Source organism: Carex rostrata, chromosome 20, assembly GCF_964058835.1.
Source record: "Carex rostrata chromosome 20, lpCarRost1.2, whole genome shotgun sequence".
Lineage (NCBI taxonomy): Eukaryota > Viridiplantae > Streptophyta > Magnoliopsida > Poales > Cyperaceae > Carex > Carex rostrata.
In genome coordinates, this window is record NC_135937.1 from 1,489,464 (window position 1) to 1,499,426 (window position 9,963).

Genomic DNA, 9,963 nt, shown 5'->3' on the forward strand with positions numbered 1-9,963 from the left:
TATAAAATATGAGGTATGATGAGGTATGAAAAAAATGAGGTATTGGAACCCTCCTCATATATATATATATATATAGAGTGATGCTTCTGTGCATACAAGGATCTATTTGTAAAATGAACATATTTTTATTTTCAAAGTTCAAACAGTCGATCCGAACCGTTCATCTTGTTCTCCATATTAATATGTGCTTGGAGACCAAATTTTACATTTTTCTGAATTTTTTTACTATTTATTAAGATGAGTACAAAAAAATATCAAATTCAGACCATTGAATTTTGTACCCATCTTAATAAATAGTAAAAAAATTCAGAAAAATGTAAAATTTGGTCTCCAAGCACATATTAATATGGAGAACAAGTTGAACGGTTCGGATTGACTGTTTGAACTTTGAAAATAAAAATATGTTCATTTTACAAATAGGTCCTTGTATGCACAGAAGCATTTGCCATATATATATATATATAGAGAGAGAGAGAGAGATAGGCTAATGTGCTTCCATAAGCACTTGGCCCGAAGTGCTGCCACCCCATTTTCGATTTTTCAAAATCCAAACAGTCGATCCGAACCGTTCATCTTGTTCTCCATATTAATATCTTCTTGGAGACCAAATTTTACATTTTTTGGAATTTTTTTGCTATTTATTAAGCCACTTTGAAAATCGCTGATCCAACAGTGGCTTGCCAAACAGTAAAATCAGGGGTTCACCGTTGGATCAGCGATTTTCAAAGTGACTTAATAAATAGCAAAAAAAAATCCAAAAAATGTAAAATTTGGTCTCCAAGCAGATATTAATATGGAGAACAAGATGAACGGTTCGGATCGACTGTTTGGATTTTTAAAAATCGAAAATGGGGTGGCAGCACTTCGGGCCAAGTGCTTATGGAAGCACATTAGCCTATCTCTCTCTATATATATATATTAATATATATATATATAGTGAGTCTATGGTACTATGCATATCACGATTTGTTACCGTGCTACGGTCCTATATTCGAGTTTTCAAATCCTAACGGTCGATCCGAACTGTTCATCTTGTTCTCCATATTAATATGTGTTTGGAGACCAAATTTTACATTTTTTGAAATTTTTTTACTATTTTTTTAGATTTATTGAAAATCACTGTTTTTGGATGGTCCAGAATTTTCAGATCAAGTGATTTTCTAAATATCTAAAAAAATAGTAAAAAATTTTCAAAAAATGTAAAATTTGGTCTCCAAATACATATTAATATGGAGAACAAGATGAACAGTTCGGATCGACTGTTAGGATTTGAAAACTCGAATATAGGACCGTAGCACGGTAACAAATCGTGATATGCATAGTACCATAGACTCACTCTATATATATATATTAATATTTTCATCTAAATAACTTTGTGGAGTTTTAGTTTTTGTGTTTATGGTGTATGCCAAAAAGATTGTTAGCATTGACAAACTTTCCTAAACCCCCTGATTTGATTGTCAAATACTCAATAAAAAAAAACCCCTGATTTGATTGTCAAATACTCAATTTTTTTATTGATTCTAATTTCTTTCCATTTTAAATGTCATTGAAGGAATATTTGAATTGATTGATAATTTGTTTACCATTTAATTTACACTTGACAAACATTTTTTTTGAAATAACACGTTATTTTTTTTTTTTTTGCTATTCCAATGATTGCTAAATGAGCCTTTATACAGAAATATCACAAGTGCCTCCTTATTATGTAAAATTAAATATCAAAGCATTTAATTTAAAGAACGTGCATGAAACCTATATATACAGTCTTTAAAATATTAATGCATAAAATTAAGATTTATTATATTTCAAATAAGATGATTAAAAGATAGCTACTCAAAGTAGGGTAAACAAATTAAACATACATAAATTTTATATATTTTGAATATTCTACTGCGACCTAAAATATAATTATTATGCCCGTAACTTTACCACTCAAAGATCATCACTTAATCAATTTACTTCTAATGCAGCTTTACACAATAGCTTGATTAATTTTTGTGAGATTCCATCCAGTTTCCTCAATGACTTGATAGTTATAAACAACTGAAATTTGAATTAAAAATTAAAGCAACTACATGGTACAAACTCGGATATATATTTTATTTGGTAAAATTAAGACTGAATGAAGAAATTCAAACATGGACAATATACAAAATGTATATAAGAAATATATTATCTTTTTTTATCGTGACATATGTAATTATAACAGTTGAAATATATGAGCTATATATTTCTGATTTTTTTATTAATACCCAAAAAAATAAATAAAATATCAAATCTGCCCTTCTAATTTTTTTTTTTAGTTTTCTTGTTTATGGTGTATGTCAAAAAGATAATTAGGTTGCCTTATATTTTGGCATACATCATAAACAAGAAAACTAAAACTCTACAAAATTATTTAGATGAAAATATTAAGATCTATACAAAAAAAAAGAAAAAAAAATACTGTAGTCGCTCTGCCCCTAGACGGTTTGGTACAAAAAGAAAAGAATTTGACCGCCCCAACCCGGGACAATTTGATAGAAAAAGCTGACCAACCCACGTTTGGGCGGTCAGGGCATTTAAAAAAAAAATTAAGAGGATAGATTTGATATTTTATTTATCTTTTAGGGTATTAATAAAAAATCGGCAGTCCACCCGTTCAATGCAATACATTTCAAATTAATAAATGTTAGAATAAGAAAATAAAAGCTAAAATATTTACGAAAAAGAAAAGGCTCTCATCCACACTATTCTGTCTACACCTTATCTGTTCCGCCTTCTAACCTAGTTTCTAACAAATTCTCAACTGTACACTTTATTCCCTTTATAAACTTCCAATCTTATTTCTTTCCATTTAAAATAAGATCCAATCTCTTTTCTCTCTACGAAAACCACATCTCTCTCTCTACATCCTCAATCTATCAATCAATTAAGAATTCATGGCTATGATGCTCCAATCTCTCTCTGCCTATGTACAGAGACTCCCTCTCTGACAGCCATCGTTTTGTCGGATGCGACGAATAGCGACAGTCACGACGACCGTGACGGCAGCAATGGCCGAGACGAGTGACAGATCTGTTTCCCCATGTGACAGATCTAATTCTCATTTCTTTTCTTTTTTTGCATGGATTGACTGATCATACCTATTATTCGAGGTTCAATTTTGCATTCAAAACTACGTAACCTGCTTCACGCTTTCCCAAATTTCTTTTTCCGTTCAGAACGCATCAAGCTTTTGAAGAATCGGTAAAATAAATCAAATCCAAAGAAGTAGTAGATCTCAAAGGAAGAATTGGCGTCACTCGGAAATAAGGTTAATATTTTTTTCAATTAAAAAGTTCTATTTTCAATTAAATAAGGATAGTATTTATGTAGAATACTTTTTATCTGATTTATTGATTTGCATAGTTCATATTGGAATGGGTCAAAATTGTCCTGTTGTGGAGCATTAGTTGCATTTTGTTTTTGTCATGAACAATGTTGTAGATATATATTGGTTTGTCACGATCTAATCTTGTTTTCTAACTGTATTGAGACGGCAAGCTATATCGCTACCGATTCGTTGTTTCTGGTTGATCTTGATCCGTTCTAGTAATACTTTGAGTCTGATCTAATTTGATCTAATATGTCAGCTGTCGATCTGGTCTGGTTTTTAAATTTTTGATGGATCGACTGTTCATCTTGTTGTTTTACAATATTGATCTTATTGTTTTACAGTATTCATCTTGTAACTTTATAGTATTCATCTTATAGCTATATAATATTTTACAAAATTTGTCAAACAGGGAGGTTGAATTCTTAATGTCATCGATTTGAATTTTCTGATTTAACAACTTACATGATTCAATATTTTATTTTACAATATTCGATATTTTGTTTTACAGTATTCGATTTCACTTTTAAAAGAATAACATGACGAATTGAATTCTTAATGTCGTCGATTTGAATTTTCTGATTTAACAACTTACATGATTCAATATTTTATTTTACAATATTCGATATTTTGTTTTACAGTATTCGATTTCACTTTTAAAAGAATAACATGACGAATCATCTATGATCTTCATCATTTGAGATTTGGATTGAAGAGCAACGGCGAACATCATTTGCGATTCGACAAATATATTTGTGTGCTGAATATTATGATTGTGTTAAACATATGCTTTTGAACTGTTGTTTTTTGTTGAACAATGATGTATTATAGTTTGCAATTGTTATCTTTGTAGTTAACATATGTCAGTTACAGTATTGAAGTGTTATAGTTTTTATTTTTTCACTTTTCACTTTTGATGTTGTATACATGCAATTGATTTATAGTTTAAATATAACAATTTTATAGTATTGGTTTTTTGTAGGTTGCATGTTTTATTTTTATAGTTTAAGTTGACAGTTTTATAGTATTGAAATTTTGTACTTTTTACATTTTGTTTTATCGTTTTCATCTACTTATTTTACATTATTGAAATTTTATAGTTTTTACGTTTTGTTTTCACAGTTTAAGTTGACAATTTTATAGTATTGAAAATTGATACCTTTTAAATTTTATCTGCTAATTTTACATTGTTGAAAATTTATAGTTTTTACGTTTTGTTTTTATAGTTTAACTTGATATTTTTACAGTATTTAAAATTGATATTTTTCAACATTTTATTTTATCATTTTCATCTGTGAATTTTGCATGATTGTAATTTTATAGTTTGTACATTTTATTTTTATAGTTAAAGGGGCCAATTTTACAGTATTCATTATTTTGATGATTTATTTGTGTGTTCATTAAATAAAGAAAAAAAATAAAAAAGTTTATTCGAAAAGTTTAATTTTTCCTTTTTAGCACATTTTTTTGTCGAAAAAACTACTAATAACTAACATTAACTGTCAATAACTTTCTATAACTGTAATTTCTGAAAGTACAGCAAGTGGTCCCTTTGAAAGTATATTTTTTTTGTCTTGTTGTGCAACTTGCAATATGTTTCCAACTATCATGGGACCACTTGAAATACTAGCTGGATGTTTTTTTAATTAACTGACATAATTTATGTGATATATTGTGTAAATATACAGCATGTAAGAATAGTTTTACAATATTCGCACAAGTCAAATGTCAGTTTTTCTATGGACAAACTATGGACAAAGTTTTGTGGACAATTAGACACTCCCTTTACGAAATTATATATAAGTAAATGGCAGAATTAAATGTTCTTAAACTCACTAAGATTTTTGATGAGTTCCATTCAAAATTTATCGGATTAGATTTGAATGACAAATTCAATATGTTAAAATCGATCTACTTCACGAGTACAGTGTTTACTACAAAATTTATGAGTTTTCAGATTTAGTATCAAGTCAAGTCAAGTGATAAAAAAATAATAAAAACGGATTTTTATCACTATATTACTAATTTCAAATTTAGCAAAATGAAAAAGTATTAATTACTATGTTACCAACTCCTAAATTTATTGATTTATAAGTAGAATTAGAGTTTTTTAAGCTCACCAATTGTTTGTACATTTTTTTTTTGAGAAACAATAAGGGTAGGGGTGTCAACAGATACGGTAAGGGTCGGGTGGAAATATTTTCATATTTGTATCCATTACAAAATTGTTATTATTCTCACCCTATCTTTATCCGTACCCTACTCTTATTCATTATAGTTGTTGGATAACAAAATGGTAGCGAGTAAATAACAGGTAATGCTATTTTAATAAAAAAATATTATTTACTAAATAATACATTAAAACACATTCATTTCACAAATATATATACATATTTTAAATATCTAAACTTTTTTAGAATTTGTTGAAATTAATACGTGTTTTAATTGCTCATTAATATGTAAAAAATATATAATTTTTTTATAATTATCAGATCGGGTAACGAGTACGGAATATGCTTTACCTGTACCCTTACTCGTTTAGATAGTGAAAAAAAATCTTTAACTATATCCGTACCCGATAAGTTTATGAAAAAAAAAATATTCGTACTCGTCTTATCAAATACAGTACGGATTAGATAAACAGATAAAAGGGTGCCATTGACAGCCCTAAATAAGGGTCATTTTCTCATTTTATATTATCCTTAATTTTTTTTTGATGAAATATTATCCTTAATTGGAATTGGTTACAAGTGTTGGTGTTTCCAAAGGTGGGAACCTTGTGTGTGAATAGAAGAGAATATAAAAGATTAAAAGAAAAAGGAAAAATTGAAAACAAAGGGAGAGGCTAAGAGGGTTCTTTTTGTGTGATTTGATCGCACAAAGAGAAGAGGAGAAGGATTGGATGACTTCTTTATATGGAGTACGGCTAGTATAATATTAGTGTCATTTCGGTCTATATAACACTAACTCCAAAATCTATCGAATCGATTTTAAACGGTAAATCCAAACAGTTCAAACCGATCTACTTTATTAGTTGTGCGTTTACATCAAAATTTATATTTTTTCGAATTTATTTAGTATCAAGCCAAGTGGTCAAATGTGTGAGTTTTTAAGTTTATTTTAATACATTCATTTTTCAATATTTTTACCACTTGATTTGATAGTAAAATAACTCGAAAATATAAAAAAAAATTGTATGTAAATGCATCACTCATAAAGTAAATCAGTTTGAATTAGTCATTTAAAATTTATTCAATTAATTTTGAAGTTAGTGTCATATGACATCAATGTTATATTAGCCGGACTCCTTTATGCCTTTTATTCTTTTACCAACTTTTGTTTACAGGAGAGAAAAAAAAGTGGACCTAATTGAATGTGACTTTATTGAAAAGAGAAATAAATGTTAACTTTCAAAACACTTCCCGGGCCATTGGATCATCATGGATTTTTCCGGTCCATACAAGATGGGCCCTTAAACCCATGATTCTAATTAGATATGGCAAAATTCGGATTGTTTTTGTTTAGAAATTAAAAAATTAAATCTTCGGAAAAGATATTGATTGTTTTTGTTCTTCTTAAACCGCACAAATTAATAGTGCAGTTTCACCAATAATAGACTGATGAAACCACACCAATAATGTAATTTCAGCATTGTTAAGACGAAATTTAACGTCTAAAAATTACTGAAACCGCACCAATTTCCGGTCCATATCAAGATGAGATTGTTAACATATGAAAATTACTGGAACTACACCGGTCTGAGAAACATGCACATAGTGCAACCGTACTATTAGTATGGTTACATTGCGCAATTTGAATTATTCAAAGAGTTAAGAGAGTACAAATTGACTAAAAATTCAACTGTAATCTTGGTTGGTTAGATTTCCATACACTGCTTTTATTTAAGCTTAAACAAAAGCACGTTTAGAAAGATGTCAATCTACCAGAACGTCAAAAAATAGTTTCGTTGAAAGTTTCGTCCACTTTTTGATAATTTATTGCCTAACTTGTTAAACCATGGCTTATCTTCCAGAACTTAGGCTTGAAATTAAGACAAAGTTGGCAAATGTAAAATCATATTTTGTCTAAAGTTCAAAAGGCCATCACAATCCAGGGCCCCTTAAAAATTAATTAGAAGACAAATATACTTCTCAGAGAGATATACATGTTTCTGACAAACCTTTCTCCATATTTTGGAAAAAAGTCATTACCAATTTACCACGTTTTGAACTAAGGTTCCATTACGGTTTTTCTTTCTCTTCATATTTTGGTTTTCGGCTATATTAAATATTCTCCTGTCGACATTATAATATTTAGAAAAGAGAACACGAGTCTGATAAAAGTTATTAGATTGGAATGGAAAAATAGTCCAAAATGCTGGTGGAAAACGTCGACATGCCAATTATATAATGGAAAAAGGTTTCTATATATTTATGCCCAAATATAAATAATCGTTCATTTTTTATGGAAAAAGGTTTCTTATTTTGCATTTAAGTTGTCTAATAAGATATAAAATATGATGAATCAGATGGAGTTGCGACGGAATAAGTTAAATCATTTTTTTAGACGAATTAATTTGTTGGAACTTTATTTGAAAACTCAAAATTCCAACTCAATATTTTCTATTTGATTCAAATATACATTTGTAATATTTCTAAACTTGAGGGTTCAAATGTAAATCTTATATCTAATCATTTTCAATTCCGTGAATTACTCTGAATTGATTCATAATTAATACGAATTATAATTAGTCCAAACGTTTAGTCATTGATTATCCATTAATATTCTCATTAATTGTCATATATTTGGATATGTTTCCTTTCTTAAATTTAATTCTTATTTAATACATTAAATCTCTATCTTTATTATAAATAAAGCAATCTCCTGTTTGATTGGTATGGGTAAAACTCATTTTCATTTTGCTCACACACTTTCTCCTCTATTAGATATTCATAAAATAAAATCTCTTTGATTCATTTCTCCCAAGAAAAAAACCTCTTTGATTTATTCTCCATTTTGATTGTGTATCAATCAAATTAAATTATATTTGATCTATGCTGGATATTGTGGAGTTATCATTAGTTTCTTCCGTAGTGTGTCTAAGGAGCAACAACCCCGGATTATCTTGGTTGTGGTTCCATCTTGCACAATGAGACGGAATACGCTTAAGGAAAGTGTTTCGTACACGATCCAAGTAACTCTATTTCAATTTGATTTATTTTAATTAATTTCTAACTATCCGAATATTCTAAAAATTTACACCAACATAATTTACTTCATATGTATTATGTTCATAAACAAATATTTATTTCTTAATATTTTTTTTCAGAACAAATTAATTTAAATTTATGACTTAAGATGTCAAACTAGAGTAAATAAAAAATAAATTAGATAAAATAAGTAATTAATATTTTTAAAATTTAAGTAGCAACCAAAAATAGTTGATATGACTCTAAAATTATGGGAGGATATAAGTTTGAAACCTGAAAAGATAATTCTTGTTAATATTAAATAGTTAGATAGCACATGATCTTCAACTGTTACTTAAAAAAAAGTAACAACCAAAAATAGCCTAAACTATTATATCTAAAATTACCAGAGAGGTGATACACCGATTTTGTCCAAAAGAATGAAGAACTGTGATTAATCTGAACAAAATAGGCGTTGGAAGTTCTAATTCATAGCATATATATATATTTTTTAAAATCTTTTTACCTTTTTAAGGTAAAAGTTAAGCCATCAAAAGAAATATCTCTCTCAAATTTATAAACTCATTTTTATTATATTCAAAATTATCACACTATCAATTCTGAAGTATGAAAAAGTTGAATTAATAAATGAGGGATGTGGCTCAAAAAAAGGTGGTCGCACCTAGGGGATGCGGCCCTGTTAAAATTTGAATTTTTTAGAAATCGTGGTTGTTTGGTTTATCTTTTTTGGAGTTATGATATATTTAAAAATTTCGGCGCTATGGTACTATGCCAAAGACAGATTGATCCCTACTATATATTAATATTTTTGTTTGAAAAAATTCTTATGGTTAATTCAAATCGTTAACATAGTCTTCATATGAATATATACTTGTAAGTTTACATTTTGTGAAATTCTTTTACTATTTTTTAGATGGGTAGAAATTATTATTTTTGGATAGTTCAGATTTTCTACCTATCTAAAAAAATAGTAAAACAAATTAAAAAAAATGTAAAATTTAATTTACGAGTACATATTCATATGAAAATTATGTTAAACAGTTCAGATCGACAGTTCATACTTTTAAATCAAAAATTTAAGTTAATAGCGTGAGCCAATATATACTCTGCATAGTACCATAGCCTCACTAATTTACCGTCAATAATCAGGAGCCCGCGTGTCACTTATTCCGGTCATTTTTTTAATACCCAAAATAAAAAACAAATTTATCAAACTAACCAATCTTTTGATTTTTTTTTTTATATCTACCCAGACCGCCTGGCATACTGGCGGTCCAGATCTGTAGTGAATCGCCAGGTGGTGGGGCGGTCCACTAGGAGACTTGACCGCCCACAGCCCGGGCGGTCCACTATGCATCAATTAAAGTCTCACGAACAACTCTCTCTCTCTCTCGC